General features: G+C 50.0%; 1 long non-coding RNA gene across 1 annotated transcript; it reads left to right on the top strand.

Annotated features, from left to right (window-relative positions):
- The first annotated feature begins 20,972 nt into the window (after positions 1-20,972).
- Positions 20,973-24,216, top strand: LOC132341847 (uncharacterized). Its single transcript, XR_009490334.1, has 2 exons — positions 20,973-21,109; positions 21,918-24,216. It is a non-coding gene; the product is annotated as an uncharacterized LOC132341847 (long non-coding RNA).
- Positions 24,217-25,503: the final 1,287 nt, after the last annotated feature.

Raw genomic sequence — 25,503 nt, 5'->3', positions numbered from 1 at the left:
GTACATTTGTCCCACATCTCTGGGCATAAAATATGTACCAGCTGCCCAAGAACCCCTATTTGCAGGAGCCTCATAACAACGAGGTTAAAATCTCCTGGCTGGCAGTCCACCCCCGACTGCCTAAGAACTTTAAAAATTACCTTTGCGTGAGACTCCATTTCCCCTTCACCGGTCCTTGGGGGCGTCCTCCCCGCCGGAGTCGAACCTGCCACCCTGGCCGTCGTTCACCCGCCCAGGCATCCCCCATCCCCCTGGCACCTTCCTTTCTTCCCGGGTTTCGGCACCACTTGTTGCCTCCCGCTTGAGGCGTGGCGTCCTGGGTCGGGAACAGCACGGCAGCAACCCCTTTGCCACTCAGTCCAGTTACTTGTGTTCACCAATATGGTTGACGGTAAAAGGCGTTTATTAACCATTGGGTAGGGGCTTTTATAGCAGGGGTCAACGGTACAAAGTAATGGTTAAGGGGGAGGGTCCCTGCCTGCCCGTGACATCGTGATATTTTGCGCATGCCAATCTCCCACAGTTGCCTTGTGTCTCCTCCTTCTACGCCCACTCCCTTTATCAGTTCCTCCCCGAGCCCTTCTCCCTGAGCACTTGTCCCTGGAACCATCGAGGAATAAAGCCTCCTTGACAGCCACACAAGTGTCCTCTCTTTGCTTCCTCTGCCTTGGATTCCTTGTAGTCTCACTCTCGCCTGTGCCACCCATGCCACAGATGGCACCACCACATGGGATCCACTAGGGGGACTCAGGGGTGGCAAATCTTGTGGCCTCCTCTGGCCAAGCTTCGGGAGCAGCTAGCTGGGACTGATTTGCTCCCTTGGCCGCAGAGAAGGGTGGCAGTTGGTACACAACCGTGAGGCTTTTCTGCCAGTCTCTCCAACACCGGCACAGTGCTCGACGCCACCTTCCAGGGATGTTGTGGCACGGAGAGAAGCCTTCCAGCAAGAACTGCTCCAGCGGGCATCGGCCCCTTGGATTTATTCAGTTCCTAGCAGCACCAGTGCCCCTGCGTGAACACACCAATTTTTGTCTGGTGGTGCTCCTGGGGGATGAAGGCACAACCCCTCCCACAGCAGTGGAAGGGATGCTTTCAGGACCGAGAACACTGCTGTCGTTTTCTTTCCTGAGGTCGGTGGTTGGGTGAGTTCCCCTGCTGGCTTTGGGACGGACCCGGCTAGGGGGACTCCCCTTAGGCAGCCTCACTCCCGAGGGTGAGGGGACATGCAGTGCACGGTGTGAGTGGTTGCTGCCGTCGGCCTACGGGACCCTTTTCCTAGTTTATTTTTCCCTTTCCGACAGCGACTGGGTGGAAGTTTGCTGGGTGTTCAGCATGGGTTCCAAGCTGTCCACTCAGCAGAAAGAGATTTATATCCAAGTTGCGGGGGTCCTGAGGGAGGGGGGTGAAAAGTTCTCTAAAATTTCCGTAAAAAAGTTAATTTGCTGGCTGCTTTTTAAGTTTCCGCAAATGTCAGCAAATGATGTTAGAAGTGAGGATTTTTGGAGGGCTGTAGAGAATTTAGTTACGGAGGGAATGAGAAGGAGTGACCCTACGGTCAAAGACGGTTTTGTGTGGTTGTTTGTCTTAATTACTGGCATTCTGAAAGCTAATAGTGAGCGGGAAAGTAAAAAATGTCTGGCAACGCGATCCCCATTTCTCCCTCGACCCCTTTCTCCGCCCCCTTCTTCTCCTGCCCCTGCTTCCCCTACACCGGGTGGACGGGGCGGGGGCAACCCGTCCAAAGCAGGCACAGGGTTGCTACCGTCTCCCTGGCTCCCCCAGTTCCCCTCGGTACCCCTGCCTTGACAGTGCTGGCCACACTGTCAGGTAACCTGTCCCTAGCCCTCCTCCCAGCCCTTTTGCCCCTGCTGCTAATCCTGAAAGTTCTCAGGGTTGCTTTGTTCCCCTAAACCCATTCCTTATCTGTCCTGGAGAAGTCCCACAAGATGGCCGCCACACGTGGCAGCTGCCCCGATACCCCAACATGGTGGTCACCTTGTGGCGGACGTTTCTCCTCCTCAGAATCCCTTCTTTCCTGCCCTTCCTTCCCTATACCCCTCCTCTTCCCCTGTGGCTTTTAACTTGGCTTCTCCCAAAAGTTATTATGCAGATCCACCTGTTGCTCCTCCTCCTCCGCCTCCTCATTTGTCATCGGACCCCTCCCCTTTTCCCACGGTGTTACCACCAGCTCCAGCTTCACCTATCACCCACCCTAACTCCACCCTAAACTCTGCCCCTTAGCCTCTAAACTCCGTGTCCCCCAGTTCCTGTTTCCCATGCCCCACCTTCTGGTTCCCGTGGTAACGTGGTTGCCGGGGGAGAGGGACTGGGGAAACAGGACACATCACATAATAATGAAGCTCTGTTCTTGGCTCCCGTCACCTACAATTGGCACGGGCTGCAACCTTGCTACGATACGCTGTCGTATGACAGCATTCAAGATCTCTGCAAGGCGAAAAGAGAATTTGGCCCTGAAAGTGAGTTCTTTCGGAGCATTTCAAAGGCAACCTTTTCTCGAACATTAGTCCCTGAAGATATTAAACACCTTTTCAGTTGCCTGCTCCCTCCATCTGAATACAAACTGTGGGAAGGAACTTGGAGGAGGTTGACAGGGGACCTCCTCCCGGAGATCTCGAAAAGTGAGGAGTATGCTGCCAACAATGAGGGCCACTTTATCACCATGAACCACCTTATTGGTGAGGGTGACGTTAGCCAAGCATAGAAGCAGGCAGGCATGATTCCAAAGAAGGTTTTAGACCTGGCAAAACAGGCGGCAGAGCGAGCATTCCTTGCGATGCCTTCCAAGGAACTGGTGGTACCCTACATTGCCATCAGACGGACAATTTCTGAACCTTTTGTAGATTTTGTCAACAGGGTCAGAGCTGCTCTGGAAACAAAAGTGGACAATCCCCAGTTGCAAGAGCAGCTCACTCTCGACACTGTAATCACCAATACTAATGAGGCGTGCCGAAGGGTCATCCTTGCCCTTCCTGCCTCACCACCACCCACCCTTGACCAACTTATTGAGGAATGCATGCGAAGGCCATGATCATGGTGGAGGACATGATCCGAGTCAACCCAACACCCAACAGAGCGGTGGCAGCAGCTTTTGCTTCATCAAAAGGACAGAACTACCCTGCGAGAGCTGCCATACCATCAGGTCAGTGTTGCTTTCACTGTGGGCAAGACGATCATTTCATCAGTCGCTGTCCTTTCTTGGGGAGAGCCCCTCTGAGTTAGGGGAATGACAGAGGGGGAGGGAAAGCAGAGGAGGATTCAAACCAGGCACAAAAAACCTAGTCTCTCAGTGCGAGCCAGCCCCACGCGAGGACATAAACAGAGCAGTCGGCCGGGGGCCAGCTGTTCAAAAGGATTGTTGTCAGTTAACCACTCTGGGCGTTTCTGAACCATACTGGCTGAGACTTACCTGTTCCTTCTTTTATCCCAATCAGGACTGGTATAAGATTGGCGCGGAGCCCGTACTCCTCTCCCACATCCAACAGGTGGAGACGCACAAGCATGTGCCAGCTCTCAATTGCAAGGATCTCGTTGTCAGGGACACAAAACACAGTCCCCTAGGGGTTGAAGTTGTTCCTGCAGTCCTCACACTCAACCTGGAATGCTTCACCCTCATGACGCGCTGTGTCCATCCCTCCCTCTCCCTGCCGGAGAGCCAGATAATCACACAGGTGATCCCAGTACCTTGCTTCATGTGTGATGACCTGGACCTTTCAGTCTTTTACACCGAAATGCTGGGAAGAGGAGAAGCTCCTCATGTGGTGTGGCCTTAAGAGCGGGGGGCACTCTATCCAACTTCAGGGGATGATGGACATGGGGGCAGACATGATGGTCATTCCCCTACACAAATGGCTGCCACAATGGGAGCTGCAAACCGTGAATCACTCGGTCAGTGGTATTGGGGGTTCTCAACTGGTGCGTGTATCAAAGAGCATAGTTCAAATTACGGGGCCAAATGGGCAATCGGCGTCTGTGCGCCCATTCATTTTAAATTCTACCTATACCCTGTGGGGGGGAGATGCCATGTTGCAGTGGGGTGCAAAATCAGATCTGCCTGCTCCCTAGGATTTTTAGGTGTGGCCACTGCAGAGTGCCCTACCTTGAGGCTGAATTCGTTAACTGATGAACCAGTCCAGGTAGGTCAGTGGCCGCTCAGCAAACAGAAATTAAAGGCGCTCACTCAGATTGTGGAGGAGGAACTGGCCAAGGGCCACATAGCAGAGACCAACAGCCCCTGAAACTCTCCTGTTTTTGTCATCCAAAAACACGGAGGAGACAGGTGGCGTCTCCTCCACGACCTGAGAAAAATAAATGAAGTCATTGAAGACATGGGACCTCTCCAATCAGGGATGCCTTTCCCATCTATGCTCCCCCAAAATTGGAAATTGACTGTAATTGACATCAAAGATTGCTTCTTCCATATTCCTCTTCACCCAGCTGATGCTCATGGTTTGTCTTCTCTGCGCCCTCCATCAACAGAGGAGCTCCCATGAAGCGCTACCATTGGCTTGTTCTCCTGCAAGGGATGAAAAGCAGTCCTACCATCTGCCAGTGGTATGTTGCCAAAGTTCTGTCCCCAGCACATGAAAGGGAGAAAAATTGCATACTATATCATTATATGGATGACATTCTTCTTTGTGCCCCTGAAGACGACATGCTTGCACGCGCCTTGGAGGACACTGTTACAGCCTTGTCGGTGGCAGGATTTGAGCTGCAAAGAGAGAAAGTCCAACACCTGCTGCCTTGGAGGTATCTGGGTCTTGAAATAACCGCACATACCATCACATCTCAAAAGATCCTAATTAATAACAACCCTAAGACCTTGCAAGATCTGCACCAGCTGTGTGGCTCCTTGAAATGGATCAGGCCCTGGCTGGGGCTCTCCATGGGGGATCTGTCTCCTCTCTTCAACTTGTTGAAAGGGGGGAGAGCTTGGATTCCCCAAGGACCCTGACTCTGGAGGCCCGGGCTGCACTCGAGAAGGACCAGTCCACCATTGAAAGCCAGCAAGCCCACCGATGCCATGAGAACCTGCTATTTAGTTTCATTATTTTGGGTAAGTTGCCGCACCTTCACGGGCTGATCTTCCAATGGGACATGGACCAACTGGACCCCCTCTTAATCACAGAGTGGGTGTTCCTTGGTCATCAGCTGTCCAAAAGTATCACCAAGCCACAAGAGCTGATGGCCCAGCTGATCATAAGGGCTAGGGCTCGCCTCTGTGTGTTGGCGGGGTGTGACTTCACATGCACCCACCTCCCCATTCAAACATCTACTGGGAAAATGGATTCTGGGACCTAGGAGCATTTGCTTCGGCAAAATGAAGTTCTGTAATTTGCCCTGGATAGCTACACTGGACAAATTTCATTTAATCATCCGGCCCACAAATTATTCACCACCAAATTTAATTTGATCCCAAAAGAAATCCAAAGTCGTCATCCCCTCAAAGCTCTGACAATTTTTACAGATGCATCTGGAGGATCCCACAAGTCAGTAATGACCTGGAAGGATTCTCGAACTCAGCAGTGGGAAGCCGATGTAAAGATCATGGAGGGCTCTCCACAAGTTGCTGAGCTGGATGCTGTTGTCTGAGCTTTTGAGAAATTTTCAGAGCCTTTTAATTTGATAACCAATTCAGCCTACGCAGAAGGTATGGTGTCCAGGGCAGAACATGCAGTGCCTAAAGAGGTCTCCAACCCTGCCATCTTCCGCTTGCTCTCGTGCCTTATACATCTGGTTTCCCACCAAGAGCAACTATTTTTTGTGATGCATGTGAGATCACACACACCGACCTCCCTGGGTTCATTGCTGAGGGGAACCACAGGGCAGATGCCCTGGCCGCATCATTGCAGCTGGCTGGCCTTCCTAACATCTTCCAACAGGCCAAGCTAAGCCATCAGCAGTTCCATCAGGATGCCCCAGGGCTGGTCTGCCAGTTCCACCTTCAGCGTAACCAAGCCAAGGCAATTATGGACATGTGCCCCCACTGTCAGAAGACAATCTTACCATCACTGGGTTCTGGGGTGAACCCTAGGGGCTCCGCAGCTGTGAGGTATGTCAAACTTACATCACCCATGTGTCTGAATTTGAGTGGTTCAGATATGTCCATGTGTCCTTGGACACCTTCTTGGGGGCAGTCTTCGCCTCAGCCCATGCTGGAGAAAAGGCAGCAGACACCCAGAAACATCTAATGCATGCCTCTGTGGTCCTAGGGATTCCATCCACCATTGAGACGGACAATGGCCCAGCCTATACTTCCAAGGCATTTGGTGAGTTTTTACAGGAATGGGGGGGTTCAACATCAGACAGGGATTCCTCACTCCCCCACCAGCCAGGCTGTAATAGAGCACACAAACTCTCAAGCAAGTCCTCACCCACCAGCGGGGAGATGTCCGAGCTCTGTCCCCACATCTCAGGCTCTGCAACACACTTTTTACTATCAATTTCCTGAACTGTTCCTATGACAGACCAGAGCCGCCAGCCCTGAGATATTTCCACCGGCACCAACATGTGGGATTTAAGGTTAAACCACTCATTCTGATTAGGGACCCTGACTCGGGAGAAATCCAGGGTCCAGTTCATCTCGTCGCCTGGGGACGTGGATATGTCTGCATGTCCATGCCCTCTGGGGTCAGGTGGGTCCCTAAAAAATTTATCAAGCTGTACGTCCCAGGAGAAGCCAATGTTGTACCTCAAGCTGCTAACCCTCGCCATCAGGAAGACCCAAGTGACTGCACTTTTGCGCACAACAGAAAACGCCTCAGGGAAAGAAGAAAACATTGATACTGTCTTCCCTGTTTGCCCCCTCCTCTGACACCCTTGTTTGTAGCCTTAGTTCCATCCTTAATATGTGCTGTGTTTCCTTTGCTTTTAGGCATCCACAGTGCTCCTCGCAGTCCTCCTCGTCATCTGGGGGCTCCAACCTGTCATCTTGAACTGGTCCTCTGCAGGCACGTGGATCGCCCCTCAGCCCAGGAAAAACGTATGGGTAACCCTGGCCCATTCCCTCAATCAGAGCCATCTGCGCCTTTCAACCGCCACAGCAGAAAATCCGATGTCTACCTGTCTGGTGGGGATTCCTTCAAAATTGGCTGAATATCCAGACTCTATCCGCAATGTCCAAGACCAATTCAGTAGAGATAATCCACTGAACCAGTAAGCAGAAAGCTACAGGTACTGAGGGGTGGTGAACTATGTCCGAACACTGGTGACCAACCCCTAGTCCTGTGGCGGAAGTGGGTGCACAACCTGCCTTACACCGAGGCCGAGCCCCAGGAATTTGAACTACTGGGCTCCGCCAAAGCAGAGAACTGTGTGCACGTCGATTTCACCCCCACTGCCCGGAAAGGTCTTTATGAAAATATTAAGCAGTTTAAGGTGGAGTTTAAGGCAGATAGTTGGTGTGTCAACCTAATAAAGATAAAAGCCTCATCCACCAACGATGGGTACACGAGGAAATTAGATAAGGGGCTTTTATTAATTTGTGGAGATAGAGTGCACCAGGAATCCCCTCTCGCCTTCTCGGAGGCCCATGCACCCTGGGGCGTCTATCCCTGGTATCGCCTAACATGATGCAAATTCCAATTCGAGACACTAAAACAAACTCAAAAATTGTCAAAAGGGGTGCAACCCAATTCGATGAACATTGTGACAGTGAAATTTATGATTGGGCCAAGTCCAAGCGTGTCGCCGTTTCTGTTTTTCTACCTTGGGTGGCGTCCACTAAAGCTCTGAGTGAGCTAGGACACCTTGAATGTTGGGTGACCCGCCAGGCAAATTTAACATCTAGAGCCCTAAGTGACCTCCTAGAAGAAGAGGAGATAACCAGATGGGCCACTCTGCAGAACAGGGCTGCCATCGATTTTCGGCTGCTGGCACATGTGCATGGGTGCCAGGAGTTTGAGGGGCTGTGTTGTTTCAATTTATCATCGAAAAGCCGATCAATCCACGCGTCCATTCAAGAAATCAAAGGCATGGATGGAGATGTTAAGCAAGAAAGAAAGGACTGGTTCAAGGACATGTTTAAGAACTGGGGCCTCTCGGTCTCGATGCCTTCCCTTATAAAAGACGTTATTTATTTCATTATAATTCTTTTCCTAATTTCCCTGTGCTGCGGAATTCTGAAGCACATCATCAACGCCTCTACCTCGAAGCCCTCTACCACATCCAAGATAATGGTCACTGCCGCCACCACCACCAATGATGAATGGTGGGAAGGAAAATGCTCAGAAAGCGCGGAAGTGTGACAGGGACTGAGTCTCATTTGCCTGGACTTGCCCCTCTCCTTACTTTTTTAAACAAAGAAGGGGGAGATGTGGCAGCATTGTGTTTTTAAAAGATTTGTTAATCTTGGTTGTGTTAATTGTTTTGTATTAGGAAATTGTTTGGTCCTTGGTTCCCCCCATGTTCTCCCCTCACAATGGTTTGTCCCAAGTTGTTTACCACTTCCCTTTCCCACTAGTAGCCTGCCCATCAAACCCAGTGATCCTCCCCTCCTCCCCCTCTGCCCTTTTAAGTCTTCTTCTCTCCCAATGGTGCTGCCTACTCCACCTGTCAGTTATTGTAACCACCCCCCATTTTGTTCGAGAATTTTCGGTGTCAATCATCCCTGCCTTGTTATATGATTTGCCTCCGGGCCTTCTCCCTTTCTATGTGTAACTCTCATTGGTTCAGATATGTTGAACACTCCTCCCCTGCCCTTCTCTTATTGGTTGCCTTGTGTCTCCTCCTTCCATGCCCACTCCCTTTATCAGTTCCTCCCTGAGCCCTTCTCCCTCGGCACTTGTCCCTGGAACCATTGAGGAATAAAGCCTCCTTGACAGCCACACAAGAGTCCTCTCTTTGCTTCCTCTGCCTTGGATTCCTTGTAGTCTCACTCTTGCCTGTGCCACCCACACTGCAGACGGCACCATCACATGGGATCCACTGGGGGACTCAGGGGTGGCAAATCTTGTGGCCTCCTCTGGCCAAGCTTCGGGAGCAGCTAGCTGGGACTGATTGGCTCCCGTGGCCACAGAGAAGGGCTGCAGCCAGGAGTTACACTTGAGGATCTTTGTAGGTTCCTTCTAACTCAGCAAATTCAGTGATTCTGTGACTTCTCTCTTCTTAGATGGATTTTGTTTACTCACTGGTGTAAAAAACTGTCTGCTGCTCTCAAATGGGTTCTAGTAAAAAAACCTGCTGTTAAAAGTTGTGAGTGCACCAATGAATGAAAGCTAGAATGTTTTCAAACTCTTGATCAGATTTTTTAGAATTTTGAAAAGGCTGAAATTCCACGTATTCTACAGTTTGCCTCTTGTAATAGCAGCCAGCAGAACTTTGATGCACCAGTTTTGTCCAGTAGAGTGTTTTGTCCAGTTAATATAATTATGGAATGAAAATATTTGTTTAGCAAAAGGACTGAAGTAACAAGATTTCGAGGAAAATGAGAAAACAAATAAAAATACAAGTTTTTACCAGCGATGTTATTAGAATATCTTGATTAGAAGTATTAAAAATCATCTTAGTGAAAGTAAAAAGTTGAACTTTATAAACCACTCAGATGTAAAGTCTGGACCAGCTTGCAATCCAGACATGTCAGACATGTCTTTCCCCTACCAACCCCAAATAATTAATTTTGTTTTGAAACAATCAATCTGAAATGTTTGCATGATTCATTGTGAAAACTTGATCTTGTGCTAAAATCTGAAATTAAATTTTAAAATGTTCTCTGTTCATTTTACTTATTGGCCTCCAGATGGTGACAGTCCAAGCTAAATGTCTGTAAATTTTTTACATATTTACCTCTTATTTTACCTTCCTTTTTTGTAGCTTACAGAAGTATTCAATTGCAACTAAATCCGAAACTACAGAGTTATGAGGGAGGTGAGTGTTGTGCTAGCCCCAGGTAGCATCAATTGCCCACAGATGCTCATCTGACCTAGACCCCCTAAAGCCATAGCCAGCTTTTCCTGTGCTGAAATTTAAGGAGAACAGTCTCTGCCCTGCTGTTCTACATTTACATTTCATGTATTTGAAGGCAATTGCCATGTTTCAGCTGGTCTTCCTTTCCTCTGGACAAGCAACCTTTTCCCCTTCTTTGTATGCTCAGGTACCCTTATCTATTGAAATCCCTTAGGGGCACCCTTCCTCCCAGCCAGCAGCTATTTAACAACAGTAATATTTCATATCCTACAGGCTAAATCTTTCATGAAAATGCCAAATTGGTCCCCATTTAGGGCAAATTGACCAGGATTCCTGTTTGATTTTTCCCTGCAGTGAAAAACTGAAATGTACGTTGTCTAGTTTCTACCTGTTTAGCGTTCATTTAATTGTTGATTCATCTAGAAAATGTTTCCTTTATTAACTTCTGAGAAAGTCTAGTAAGGGTTTCTGTAAATTAATATAAATTACATTTCCAGCTTCTCTTCACCCAATGACTGATTTGGCCGCAAAGGAAACTGGAGTGGTTTCATGTAATTTGTTTTCAACAAACCCATGTGTCCTTTAATTTACTGCCTTCTTATCTTGGGGAGAGTTGTCTGTTTGAGCTTACATTTTTCAGTAACTGTAATGAAGCTGACCAGGTTAATACTTTTTTCCTTCTCATTTTTCCATTCTTCTCTCTTCTAAAATACTGCATTTCTGCTTTTTGCAGCTTTTGGGAATACTTTTTTGTCCATCAGGAATTTTCTTCATGCCAGAACTATTATCAGCTCTGCAGCTGAACTACACTGACACCTCATGTGAATTTCACTAGACCAATGCATTTACGAATCATATATTTAATCCTTACCCTAACCAAAAACTAACTCTAATTCCCCTAATGCACTAATAATACGTTGGGTCAGTGGGCCACAGAGAACAGTGACACTGTTCTGACACCTCTGCTCTGACCTCTGCCTGTAGGGTTGATGCCCTGCTGACTTGTATGGCACCTCATCCTCTCCCATTAGAAGGCCTACTGTCATCCTGTCTTTTATAAAGGCCCCTAGCTTTGATGGAAAGAGCATTGTATTCTCTGGTTGTTTCTGTGCATTACAAGCTCAAGCAGACTGGGGACTTTTTTCCCCCCCAATCCAATGAAGATCCAAAGAAAACTCGAGAAACACTTTATTTTCCCCTTAACTAATACCCATAAAGTACTTCAAAGTGTTTTAACCATTGCTGTCATATGTATGTAAACACGGTGAAAATTAGAATTGGGTTGCATCTTCAGCAAAGATCTAAGACCAACTGCTGCTTGAGATATGTCTTTGGTGAACATTTTGGTGCTGAAATGGAGAAGTTCTGAGTCATGTGAAGTATATCCTCAAGCTCTTGCTCTAAGGCAGAGCATTGCAAGGCTTCTCAGAGTTGTGACCTGGTCATAGAGCATTGCCAGACTTCTCAGAGTTGTGAGCTGGTGATAGATATTTTTGTATAAATATTGTTTTACTAGGACATTTCTGCAAGGTCTCTGCAGCATTTGCTGGTTGGAATGAGTGAAGGGCTATGCTGAGAGAAAGAAAGATAAACAAACTTAGCAAGTGCATGAACAGGAAGCTGTACTTCCTCCAAACCATTCTCAGCACTGTTTCTAAACTGTTTACTTCCTATTTTGATACCTAGAGCAACAAGAGACAAAGTTTCCAAGCAGACTTCAATGGGCCTCAGCCACTGTTTAGCTTCACTTCCTTTCAGGAAGTAATTGAGATAAGGTCTGAGGCTTTGTTCTGGGAGGTTTTTTCATCTATAATGTTGGGAACACACAACCCTTTTTGTGGTTTGATTCAGTTCTTTATTTGGTTAATTCATTATTGTACTATGTTGGAAAATGCTTTGTTCCATGTACCCCTGCTCAGTTCTCAGAATGGTTTTTCCTAAGTTGCGTAAGCCCCTTTCTCTGTCAATCTCCTTTGCACTTACCCCTCTTTCTAGACTCTTCGCTGTCAATCCTCTAAATCCTGCCCCTGCAGCATGCCTATCATTGTTTGCTACTTCCTCCTATCCAGAAACTTCAGTGTCAGTTATGATATTCCAATTCTCCCATTGGTCAATTATGTATGCACTCCTTCTTCTCCTCCATCACTGGTTGTCTTGGAACATTAGTCCCGCCTCATGCTCCTCCCTTGAGTTAGGCCATTGGTTGTTTGGTTGTCTTCTCTGCAGAGCCAGCCCCCCTTTATAAGTTGTTGCAAATCCCTGTTCAGAGCTCTTCTGTGCCTGTTGGGTTTCAGCTTGTTAGTTTGTCTCATCTCCCTTCAGGGAAGGAATAAACAGCTTGGAACTCACAGCCAGAGAACCCCTCTTTCTCACTCACCGCTCCACCATTATGGGAAACCTCTCTGGGTGCCTGCTGGGCCCAGGCCAGCGAAAGGAGGGGTTTCCTGCCAGCGGCTGAACCGCTACCCTCGGCCCCAGGTTGTGGATAGAGGTGGGGAGCGGCCACGTGGTGGCATCACACCGAGGTCCAGGAGTAGGGGCTGGCCAGCACCAGAGTCCCTCCTGGCACCCGTGATCAGCAACCGGTGGTGTCAGCTTGGCTCCCAATGTGAGGCCTCTGGGCAGTTTCTAGTGGACATTTCGTTTCTGGATATCTGCTTCAGCAAGATCTCACAGAAAGACTGATGTGGAATGCGTGCACCTTGTCGTCTGCTCAGTCTCACCATGTCAAGCACCCCCAGTGAGCCTGTGTGTGGTCTAGCTGTGTGGCTCCTGGGGGATTGGAAGGCAAACCTATTCCGTTCATCTGTGTCTGAAATGTGAGGAGAAACCTTCCTCAGTGGAGCAGACCCTTGTGGAGTTTTCTCTCCCGAGTCTGTTGATCCTGTGAATAACTTCCAGTGTATGGACTCAGGATGTAAACCCAATCAGAAGGGACTTAAAGTGCTGCCATGGGTACTACGCTGGGGTGCAAATCCCATTGAGGAGTGGAGGCACAGGGCCTCGCATAGAAACACTCCGACCACCAGAGGGGCTCAGGAGCCTTATTGTTTAGTTTTGCATTTCCCTCCACAAGTGGGTTGAGCACTGAGTTGTTAGCCTCTTGATCATAATTATGGGTGCGAAGCTTTCAACTCTGGAAAGAGAAGTTTACATCCGAGTTGTGGGTTCCCTGGTGGGAGGGGGGGATGAAATGTAAAAAAAGTTTACTTAAGAGGTTCGTAAATTTTCAACTTTCCAAACACCACCCTGGAGGACGTAAAATGTGCACAGTTCTGGGTGACTGTGGTCCAAGCTCACCGAATGTACATTAAAAGGTGGAAAAGTGGATGACGAGTTTTTCCATCTGTTTATTAAGATGAGATCATTAACAGCAAATTCAGATAGAAAGAGGAAATTTGAAGAAAATCCTCCACAACCTCCCCTGGTTTCCCTGAAACCCTCAGATCCTGATCCCTCTCCACTCAGTTCCCCGTGTCCCAAACTGAGTGAATCAGGGAGAGCAGACTGCCCTGAGATGGCACAGGGCAACCCTAACTTAGGTGGATGTCTCCCTGGCTCCTTATGATCCCTTCAGTACTCTCTTTGTCCTGGTGTGACTAATCACCCCGACAAGACTTCTTTCCTAAACTCTAATCCTTTTACCCCAAGTCCTGCAGTAAAACCTTCAGGCGAATTTTAAGGTAGTTGTTCTTTTCCAACTGAAGGTTCACAAGATGGCGAACAACAGGCGGCTCCAAGAGGGAGCGGGGGTCACGCTGACTCTGAGCAATGTGGGTGGGGTTAAAGGCGTGAGGGGATGCAAAGCGAGTGTTTGTGAATGAGACAGGGGCTGCGAGTGCAGACTCCCAAAGTGAGTGTAGACCTCCTAGTACCATGCTTCCGGACTCCCGTGAGGGGGCGGCTGGGCACTGAGGGAAGCGGGTGTTGCTGTTGTTGAGTGTGTGTACCCTTAGGGACCCCCAGATTAGGGGAGACGGGGAGTACCCACCTCTAGCCGCCCTTACCCGCTTAGGCTCCCATTCCTTTGGCCCCAATTAAACGGGGTTAGAGGAGCGGATTGCCCAGGGTGAGGGGTAAAGCTCTGACCACTAGCTCAAATCATCTGGAGGTCTGTTCCTTGGAGATACACCAGGGGAGTCTAGTCTCTGAGGAACTAGGACCTTGGGGCGGTAGAAAAACTCCTGTACGGAGACTACCGAATAAGGTGGCCACTGTATAGGGGAGTGCCCCTTTCCAAGGCAGGGGAAAGGGAGAGTGCCCAACTTTAGGGGATTAGGGACCCCTTGAGCTAGGATCCCACTGGGGGGTCGTAGAGGGGGAGATAGGCTTAGGACCCTTTGAGGTAGGATCTCTTTGTGGGGGGGGTCATAGAGTGGGACAGGCTCAGGACCCTGAGCTAGGATCCTGGCGGGGGGGCTCGTAGGGGTAGCTGAGCAGCCTATACTTCACAGGTGTGGTGACCCTTGGGGAGGAGGGCCACCAGCTGTCGAAGGGCCCTTTCAGCTGCTAGGGCTGAAGGGGAGGTTAGAACCTGCCTGAGTTAGGGATAATATGGGGGTTGGGGTGGCTCCAGTGGAGGAAGTCGCTCGCTTTTGCTTTTTGTGCTGGTTGTTGGAGCCCTTGAGGAGTGAGGTTCGGAGGTAAGAATGAGCCAAAAGTCCTCCGACCACTCATCAGGAAGTGCTGAGTGTAAAACACCACATAATGTCCAGCAGCATGATCCCCAGTTCTCCCTCAATCCCTTTCTCTACTCTCATCTCCCACCCCCATTTCCCCTACACTGAATGGACAGAGGAGAGCAACCTGTCCACAGCAGAGGCAGGGCTGCCACCATCTCCCTGGCTCTCCCACGTTCCCCCAGTACCTCCGCCCTGACAGTGGCGGCCACACTGTCAAGGATCCTCTCCATAACCCTCTTCCCAATCCTTTCAGTCCCATAGATGGTCCCAATAGCACCCAAGGTTGCTTTATTCCCTAAAATCCATTCCTTGGTCGCCCCAAAGGAGTGCCACAAAATGGCTGCCAGCTCATGACTGTTGTAGTGTGTTTTCTTTGTTTGACAGGTTCACTTCCTAATTTGTGGTTTTGTTCAATGTTTGATCATTGCTGTGGGTTTTGTTATCCCCCTGTATTGTCCTCCCCCTACCTTCTGAGTGGCACAGGCTCCTCATTTTGTATCTTGTGTTTCTAAAATTAGACCTGCTCCCTTATTGTTATTCAGTTCAGTTAGATGTCAATCTCTTTGTTTGCCACCCAGCCACTCCCTATCTAGTGTTAATCCCCAGTCTCCCCAGTTGTCAATCCCTCTTGTCCCTTCCTCCCCCAGAGTGTCAATCTCCCCTGGAAACTGCCCTCCCTTCTGGAAAACTCCCTGTCTATCCTGTGTCTTTTAGCACCCTATTGGTTTACCCAAGTTAGGTTCCTCCTTATTGCTCCCTTATTGGTTTATGTGTAAAATGTCCTGCCTTCAACCCCTCCCAACCATACCCCTATTGGCTCGTTACCCTAAACCCCTCCTTCTGAGTGAAGTTATAAAAGCCCTTGTTTGCCCCAAGAGCTTGTCTTGGGTCTTAGGGCCTTAAGATCTTGGGTCCTCGTCATGGGTAAATAAAGCCATCCCTGTTTGACCCCAAGACCCGTGCTGCTGCCTTTTGTTCCTGCGCCGAATCACTGCTAGTAGCTGGGATTTGTGGAGGAGCTTGCGAGGGGGATCTGTCGCGCCCCCGTTGTCGTCGCCGCCGTGGCAATGACAGCCACTCCAACAACTCAGGATGGTTGTCATCTCATGGCAAAGGCTTCTCCTTCCCAGAATCCCTTCCTTCCCACACTTTCCCCAGACCCTGCCCTTCCCTCCCTACACCCCTCCTCTTTCCCTGCAGTGTTAAATCTTGTTCCTCCCACACACCATTGCATAGCTCCGCTTCTCTACCTCATCCGCCCCCTTCCATGTCAACTGATCCCACCCATTTTTCCACCACCTTGCCATCAGCTCTGCCCACTTTGTGTGCTACCCCTCCACCCAAAGCTCTGCCCCTCAGCCTCAGGGCTCCGCCCCTCCACTTCTTGTTTCCCACGCCCCACCTTTCGGTTCCCAGGATAGCGTGGAGACCATGGTGGGGGAAGACCTTGGGAAACAGGACCCAGTAGGTAATAACAACCCTTTGTTTCTAGCTCCTGCCACTTACAATAAGAATGGGTAACATACAAGATGGGAGCCCCTTTCGTATGATAGCATTCGAGATCTCTGCAAATCTAACCCTTACACCCACTCCCCTTAGAAGAACCTTCCCAGACCCTTGCTCCCTGACACTTGTCGCTGGTTCCGTGTGGGAAGGGACCACAGGGAAGACGGAGGAGATGCCTTGGGAGGACACTGCTGCTTGAATGTCAATCAACTGTAGTCGACTCCTTGATTCCAGAAAGTTCTCCACTTTCCCTTTCCCTGTTGGATCTCATCAAAGGACCACTCTCACCCCCCTCCCTCATTAGTGTACCCCATGTCAACCCCACCTCAACTCCTCCCCTGACTACCCTTCCTATTGGATACATGTACCCTGACCCTGCCTAACTTTCCTCAGTTATAAACCCCAGCCCCTCCCTTGTTCTGGGCTCTGCCACTGACTCCCCTTTGACAGTGGTTGTGCTCTTGTCTGTTCCCACCCTTATCCTCACCCTCACCCCACCTGGACCCTCTGACCTTCCTCCAATAAACCCTGACCCCTCCTACCTTCCCCTGATTATATACCCTGGCCCCTCCCTTGTTCTGGGGTCTCCCACTGATCCCCTTCAACAGTGGTTGTGCTCTTGTCTGTTCCCACCCTTATCCTCACCCTCACCCCACCTGGACCCTCTGACCTTCCTCCAATAAACCCTGACCCCTCCTACCTTCCCCTGATTATATACCCTGGCCCCTCCCTTGTTCTGGGGTCTCCCACTGATCCCCTTCAACAGTGGTTGTGCTCCTGCTGTTCCTGTCCTTCCTGTCCTTCTCCTACCCTCACCCGACCTGGACCTTCAGACCTACCTTCAGTAAACCCTGTTGTATCAGACTCCGTGTCAAGAGCCCTCCTTCGACTACTGGTCGAGCGCGCATCACAATATCCGGGCCTGAGAGCAAGGTGGGCTGGAGGAGCTGATCTCTTGGACCAAGAGGGAACTGCCCCGGGACATTCCCCGCAGCTGGCGCCTGAACAGGGACCTGGGCAGTTGTCTGGATCCTCAAGAGCAGCTCCTCGGCGCAGCAGCTCTGTGAGCTGGAATCAAGTGCCGTTCGGACACAGCTCCAGGGAGAGCTGCACCTTAATTGTATAAGGACTGCTCTGCCTGGCTATCTGACAGCCTTCTGGACTTCGCCTCAGAAGATCTGCTTGCAGCTCTGGGGGGAGCTTTCAGCGAACCAGAAGGACCGTCAGGAGCCGACCAGCCCACGAGGTGATTTCCTTTTCGCCTGAGTCTTCGTGGTTCAGTGAGTGGTTTAGGTTCTAAGGGAGAGCATCCCACTCGGGCTCCTTTATTTTAGTTCTCGTTTTACCTCATTGGAGAACAGCAGTTGGGGCAATGGGGGGACGCCTGTCCCTTGTCCAGAAGGAGTTTTACATCCAAGTTCAGTCAATCCTTGTGTTGGGGAATGTTTCTTCTTCTAAAAGGCAGATCAAAGCTTTTGTTAGGTTTTTGTTTAAGCACTTCCCTGAGATTGTTGTGGTGTGTTTGTTAAGTTGGACTGTTCTGTTCCCCCCTTGTTTTGTATTGGCTCTGCCTGGGTTCTTCCTCCCCTCCCTCTTACTGTCTATTACCCTAACTCCACCCTAGATGCTATGGTGACCACCACCGAGAGTGCTGTATCTCTTTCCAAACCCCTCCCTGGTGCCCTGCCAGTCACTCCCTGCTACCACCTTTTTCTCTAGAAACTTCTGCTTAGGGCTTGGAGTGATTGGCTCGGGAGCCGGGGCCCCTCTTCCAAGTTGTTTTCATTGGTGAATTCCATATGTCTGTTCTTTGCATCCCACTCCCCCCTGCAACCCCATTTGTCCAAGCCCTGACTCCTCCCTTGGATTCCCCTCCCTTTATAGCCTGATGTAACCCCTTCCTTGTTCTCTTTGGTTGTCTGCTTCCCTCAGACCTACAATAAACCCGAACTTGCCACAGCTAAAAAGAACTCTCATCATTCCTGTTGGCCACAGCTTCTAACCGGTCGTGTCCTGCACAAGGCATCGTTTGCAGCTGTAACGCTGGGCGGTGTCCTTAGGCGCTGTCCCGAAGCCTGGCTATTGGGATGAGTGCCCCCCGTGCTGCTAGCAGTTGCTGGCCAGCTAGCCAGGATGCTTCTCTCGCTGGATTGCCGCACAAGATCACTTGTGAAGATGCCTTTTCGGTTTCCTTCCGGGAAAAGGCTGGGAAATGCATTTATTTGGAGCAAGTTAAAGGCAATTATAAAGTGGGGAAATTTAATTCTTTGTTTGACCTTGTTCTTAAGTTGGTAAATGTGGGAGGGGACCCCAGGGAGAATGGGGTGGTGATGCCCTGGGAGGACACTTCAGTCAATCAGCTGTGGTCCCCTCCCCAATTCTAGAAGGTTCTCTGTTCTTTGTCTCCCCATTGGACTCGATTGTAAGACCATCCTCTCCCTCCACTCCCATTGGTGTACCCCTTGTCACCCCACCTCGACTCCTCCTCTGATCCCTCTCCCCACTGGTTGTATGTATCCTGACCCCGCCCACGTTCTTCCTGTTATAAATCCTGTTTGGGTTCCCCCCACCCTTGTTCTGGGGTCTGCCACTTGCTCTCCCTTCAGCTGTGGTGGTGTCCCTGCTCCTCTCCTCACCCTCACCCTTCCTGGACTCTCAGACTCTCCAAGAATAAACCCAGTTGGACCCTCAACAGTGTCTAGAGCCCTCCTTCAACTGGTCGAGCATGAGACTATCCATCCAGGCCTGTGTGCAAGGTGGGCTGGGAGAGCTGCTCCCTCGGACCCTGAGGAGTTCGTTCTTGTCTGCATCTGCCCAGGAACTTCCCTGCGAGGAGGAAGAATCCCGCAGGTAAAGGAAAGAGGTAAAGTTGGGGCATGCAGTTCTCCTTCTCTGTGTTCCTCCCCACCCAATCCTAGACCCACTTCCCCTATGAGTTGGGCAGGACACAGATCCTGCCCAAGTGCACAGAGCTACCACCTGCTCCCTGCTGCCTTCTGTCCCACTCAGTCCACTTCCTGGCCTGGGGCTGGCCACCCCAGTCCAGACCTTACCTGCCCTCTTGATCCCAAGATCTCTGTCCCCAGTTCAAACCCCAGTTTCTGTAGTTTTAAGATAGTCATTCAAGATGGCGCCAACCACGTGGCTGACCACCCCAGTCCACAAAATGGCACCCCTTCTCCTTTTAATAGTCCTCCCGCCCTTCCACCAGCAATTCCCACCACATCTAGTTCTGCCTCTGCGTTGGGTCCAGCCCTCTCCCATGCATCGACATCTTATGCATCAGGTTCTGCCCTTTCCGTCCCTTTCACTCCTCCCTTGGGTGGTCCCAGCCCCCAGGAAGGCCAGGCCCCGGTGCATGAGTCCAACCTCCCATCAGGCCATGCCCCTCCAACTCCTGCCCCTTCTAGTTCCCATGACATGGGAACCAGAAGTAGTCCTGACTGAAAGGTGGGCTGGGGGAGCTGGTCTCTCGGACTGAGAGGGAACCGCTCTCGACAGCACCTGCCCAGGGAACATCCCCACACCTAAAGGATGAGACACCTACTAACAAAACTTACAATTCAATTAACTGGTGCAATTACACTGGCAACATACCAGCTGCACCCCTCGCCATCCCAGAGTACTCCCCCAGGGTATGTTCCTGATCTGTGGAAACAGGGTATGGGCTGGAATCCACTCTTGCCTGCAGGGATGTCCTTGCACTCTTGGCCAGCTTGCCATCCTCACCCTGAACTCGCCATTAATCCAGGGCAGGTGACAGAAAAATTAATTGGTCCACCAAAAAAGAGATCTCACCCCACTGGATGAAAATTGTGATAGCAAAATTATTGATTTGCCATATAAAAAGAGGGTTGCAATGTCCATTTTTCTACCTTGGGTTACCACTGCAAAAGCCCTCGGAGAGCTTTCTCACCGGGGATGCTGGCTTGGCAAGCAGGCCAACCTAAAATATGCCACGCTGAGTGACCTCCTAACAGATGAAGAGACTACCAAGCATGCCACTCTCCAAAACTGAGCTGCTATAAACTTGTTATTACTGAGCCATGGATATGGCTGCAAAGAGTTTGATGGGCTGTGCTGCTTCAACTTGGCCACCCATAGTGGAAGCATCTATGCCCACATCCAGAAGATCCAGGACCTGGTCAAAGAACTAAAGATTAAAAAGGAACCAAAGTGGTTCAAAGACCTCCTGGGATATTGGAGTCTTAAGATGGGTCGTGTCCCTCCTAGTGGACATTTTTTTGGGTTCTTTTAGTTGGTTTTGTTGTTTTATGTATGTTTGGGTATTGTATTGTGTTTTTGTATGTTTTAATTGCAATAAGTTAGGCCTTGTTTTTTTCCAGTTTTTCCCCTGTTATAATGGTTCTGGCCCTGCTGCCTCCTCCCTCCTCTTCATTGTCAATCTCCCTGCCTCCTGCCCCTAGTCTTTAAAGACTGCTGTGTCACTCCCTCAACCCCTCCCAGTGTCCTGCCATCACTCGACAGCCCATCCCCTCCCTACAGAAACTTCTACCATAGGCGTCAAGTGACAGGTTCAGGCACCAGGGCCCCTCCCCTGAACTACCTTGTGGGAGGGGACCCTAAGGACTGTGGGGCGGGGATGCCATGGGAACACACTTTTGTCTAAATATCAATCAACTGTAGCTCCCTTCCCAGTTCCAGAAAGTTCGGTGTTCTTCCCTTCCCCATTGGCTTGCATTGTAGCACCGCCCCTTTCCCCCGCTCCAACTGGTGTACCCCTCATCACACCACCTCAGCTCCTCCCCTGGTCCCTCTCCCCATTGGTCCACTGTACCCTGGCCCTGCCTGTTTTGCTACATGTTATAAACCCTGGCTCCACCCCTCTTCGAGGTTTCTTGCCACCTGCTTCCCTTCAGCTTGGTTGTGTCCCTGCCTCTCTCCTTGCTACCCTTCCTGGACCCTCATCCTCTCCTATAATAAGCCTGGTTGGATCCTCAGCAGCGTGTGTGAAGCCCTCCTTCGTCATCTGGCTGACAGTAAGAGATCTTATCTGGGACTGAGTGCTAGGTGGGCTGAGGAGGCAGTTCTCTAGGAGCTGCTCTGCTCGCACGTACCCAGCATTTTTCCCCAGCGGGGAAGGAGTCGTGATCCTGCACTACACCCATTGGTTTCTCCAAATGCCTATTTCCCTGCTCCCCACGCCCTCCTGTAACCCCATTGGCAGATGGGCGAGCCCCCCCCCTCCCCCTTCACTTCCCCCTTTATAACATGTTGTAGAGCTCAGTCCTGGGTCTTCTGTTGACTGGACCCCCTGGGTTGCAGATCCCTTTGCTGCTCTTCCTTATTAAACCCAGACTGAACCCTCAACAGAAGTCCACTCCTTCTTCTGCCTTCATCGATCTGTGTCTCGCCTGCGCAAGGCGAAAGCCTTAGCTGCCCTCCCAGCTACCTGAGGGACGGGAGAGTGTCCCCCCCCATCTGCTGTGCTGGAGCAAGCTGAGATGACTCCGAGTGGACACTTGGAGGGGCACAGTGACTTTTGGGTGCTTTAAGAAATTACTTGTGAGGTCTCTGGGGGAGAGTTTTTTATTAAGTAAAGAAGGGGGAGTTGTGGAGGCTAGAGAACCAGCCAAAGAAAAGCCTGTTGCACTCCCCTGAACGACCAACTCCTAAGCCATAACCCTTCTGGTTATGGAGAGCAAAAAGATTGGCCCTAGAATCCTTTGCTGCTTTATAGTGATTCCTTGCACCCCATTGGTCCATCCCCTTTGCTCCACCCCTGCACCACACCTCTCCCACCCCTTACTGTTCCTATATAAATCTTTGTTTATCCTGTCTTTTCAGTCTTCTGTCCCTGGATCTCTTCGAGACTGAAGAAATAAAGACTCTTCGTGGAACTCCACAGGAGGACCCAGTCTCCTTCTTCTGTGTCACGTGGATTCACAAAAGAGCTAGATCACTTGCTAAGAGCGCAGACATGCCTGTGCTCCCGGGACGTCCTTCTAAGGACACTTCTCAGGGAAGGTCGCGACACTCCTAGCACTGCCTGTCACGGCAAAATCTGTTTTCTACTTGGTTTAGATGTAGTTTGTTTAATGTGTTCATTGTACCTGTTAAGTGTTGTAGGGAAGCAATAGGGAAGTGAGGTTGAAGACATAACCAAAAAAGAATAAAAAAAATGACAGAGAAGGGGACAGAAGAATAGGCAGGTGGGAGAGAGTGTAAGAGTGTAAGTTCCTGAGTACCCAGACAACAGGAAAGAGGACAGGGACTGCTACAGTTGGGAGAGGGTATACAAGTTGCCATTTTGTTGGAGGGTGTCTGTGTTTACTTTTAGAGGGAAAAACATGCACGCGACTCAGCTGACTCAGTACAAATAAACAATTATCCTTTGTTTCGGAGACTTTGTCCCCACTTAACTGTATCCAAAAGCGAGTTTGTTTCCAGCAATTTGGGGACTCATTCAGGATCCTTGACCTCTGACCCTGCAGAGCAGGACAATGGGAGTAGAAGGTATACCCTGCTAATTTCAGCAATGCCAACCTGTTGTCATACCCCATGAGGGCTGCAGGTGAGACCTGGAGAGGGGAGTCTCAAAGCAAAAACAAAGGCAAAGGAAGGTAGGGAGAGGGAAGAGTTTATGTGTGTCAGCTGGTAACACCTGTGCAGAGGACCCAGTTAAGAAAGTGACTGTTAAATATTACTTGAGTGGCTGGGAGGAGCAGGACTGGTGTGTATGCTTGAGATGCAGAATTGCCTGTGGAGTCCTAACTAGGGTTCTGTTATTCTGCAAGGGATAAAGCCAGTGAAAGGACAAAGTGAATCATTCCTGAAAAAATTAATCATGAGGGGAATACTCTGAAATGGGAAATAGCTGCAGCGAGAAGGTTAGGAGGAGTGGAGAGGAACTCAGGGACTCTACTTTGAACATAGCTCCAGAAAGTCCTTTGGGGACGATGCTCAGAGACTGGGGACAAAAGTACCTGGCTTTTACCCAGGGGAAAGATCAGGGAAAGATGGTCCAAAAATGTATGTTTGAGTGAACCAAAGAACCCATTAGACCAGATCTCTTGCACTGTCAAGATGTGGGTCTTTTTAAGATTGGATATGTCAGAATTTAAATATCTATGTGAAAACAAAAGAACTTCACAATATAGAACAAAGGGATTATGCTGCTTGTTGGAAAAGATATTCATCCCTATTTGTAAACAAGAAAGGTTAGAGTTAGGGTTATGTTGTCTTGTGTTTTTATATTTGTGTCTTTGTATCCCTGTTCTCTCCTAATAGCTTACCCCAAGCTGTTTCCCTCCTCCCCTGTGTCAATCCTCCCTACTCTCCACCTACCACCCTGAGTTCTGCTGAGTTGTTCCCCAGTCTCCTCCCTGGATCTCTATCAGTCAACTCGGTCTCCAGTCCCCTCTGTCCAGAACCTTCCATCAGGGGCGTTGAGTGACTGGACAAAGGCCAGGGCCCTCCCTCAAAGTGTTTCCCAATTTGTGGCCCCTCATGCCTATCACCCTGGTTTCCACAACCCCAAGTTCCCCCTTGGCTGACGTGTGAATCCCTCCCTTGTTTCCAGCCCCCTTTAAAAGCTACTCTTGAAGTACAGTCAAGGCCCTTCACAGCTGGTCACCCTGAGGTGCGGAGCTCCTCGGAGTTTTAGAATAAACCTTGGATTGCACCCCTGCCAAGAGTCGGCTCCCTTTTCCTCTGCCACTGCCTGCCAGCACTTCCTCTGCCACAGGGCTAACAACCCTGTGGGAGGGGACCCGAAGGAAAGTGGGGCAGGGATGCCATGGGAGGACACGCGTGTCTAGATGCCAATCAGCCATGGCTCCCACCCCAGTTCTAGCAAGTTCCATGTTCCTCCCTTCCCCATTGGATTGTACTGTGAGATTACCCTCTTCCCCTACTCCCATTGGTGTACCCCTCATCACCTTATCTCGGCTCCTCCTCTGACCTCTCTCCTCATTGGTTCCCTGCTCCCTGGCCCTACCTGCCTGCTCCATGTTATAAATCCTGGCCCCACCCCTGTTCTGGACTCCACCACCAGCCTTCCTTCAACTGCAGTTGTGTTCCTGCCTCTCTCCTTACCTCTACCCTTCCTGGACCCTTTACCCTCAATAAACCTGGTTGGACCCTACGCTGTGTTTGGAGCCCTCCTTCGTCTCCTGGTTGGATGTGAGAACTGCTATCCGGGACTGAGTGTTAGGTGGGCTGGGGAGGCGGCTCTCTCGAACCCTGAGGAGTTGCTCTGCTGGCACCTGCCCAGGATTTTCCCCATGGGGAGGAAGTCATGCCTGCACAACCCTACCTGCCCTCCTGTACCCCAGGACATGGGAGAGTGTCTCCCACTGTCCACCGTGTTGGAGCTGGTCAGGAGTGGGCAAGTGGACCCAAAGAGGACACGGAGACAATTGTGGGATGACCTGGACCTTTCTTGTTACTATACTGAACTAGCAGGAGAGAGAAGCCCCCTAATATGGTGCAGCCGTTAGAGCGAGGGGCAAAATATCCAACTACAGGGAATGATGGACACTGGGGCAGACATGATAGTCATTCCTCTGCAAAAATGGCCATCACAATGAGAGCTGCAAGACATGGGTTGCAAGGTCCAGGGTGTGGGGGGCACCCAATTAGTGAAACAGTCAAAGAGCATTGTACAAATTACAGGACCTGATGGGCAATTGGCAAATATATGGCCAATTCCATATGTGCTGAATTCCAAGTTTACCCTGTGGGGAAGAGACTTCATATCCTAGTGGGGGGTCAAATTGGAAATAACTAAGACTCCCCAAGATTTTTAATTGCAGCCACTGAAGAAGAGCGCACTACTCAGAAACTAAACTGGGTAACTGATACACCCATCTAGACAGATCAGTGGCTGCTGAGTAAACAGCAATTAAGAGTGCTCACTCGACTTGTGGAGGAGCAGTTCGTCAAGGGTAACATCATAGAGACCAAGAGTCCTTGGAATTCCCCGGTCTTCATCATCAAAAAGCTGGAGAAGTACAAGTTTCTCCACAACTTGAGAAAAATTAATGATGCTATCATGGGGTCTCTCCAACCACGAACACCGTCCCTTTCGATGCTCCCACAAAACTAGCAGTTATCAATATAAAAGATTGTTTTTTTCAAGATCCCTTACACCCAGCTGATGCACCAGGTTTTGCCTTCTCAGTTCCTTCCATCAACTGAGAAGCTTCCATGCAGCATTACTATTGGTGTGTTCTTCCTCAGGGGATGAAGAACTCGCCTTCCATCTACCAGTAGTGTGTTGCCAAAGTCCTGTGTCCAGTGTGTGCCAGAGTGGGGGAGTACATCATCTGTCATTATATGGATGATGTATGTGTGTATGTCCACGACGATAATGTACTTGTGCACAAGTTCTACATGAAACGATTACTGCTTTGTCGGGAGCGGGATTTGA

Source organism: Haemorhous mexicanus, chromosome Z (assembly GCF_027477595.1).
Source record: "Haemorhous mexicanus isolate bHaeMex1 chromosome Z, bHaeMex1.pri, whole genome shotgun sequence".
NCBI classification, from domain to species: Eukaryota; Metazoa; Chordata; class Aves; order Passeriformes; family Fringillidae; genus Haemorhous; species Haemorhous mexicanus.
This window is presented reverse-complemented; position numbering and strand designations above follow the sequence as displayed.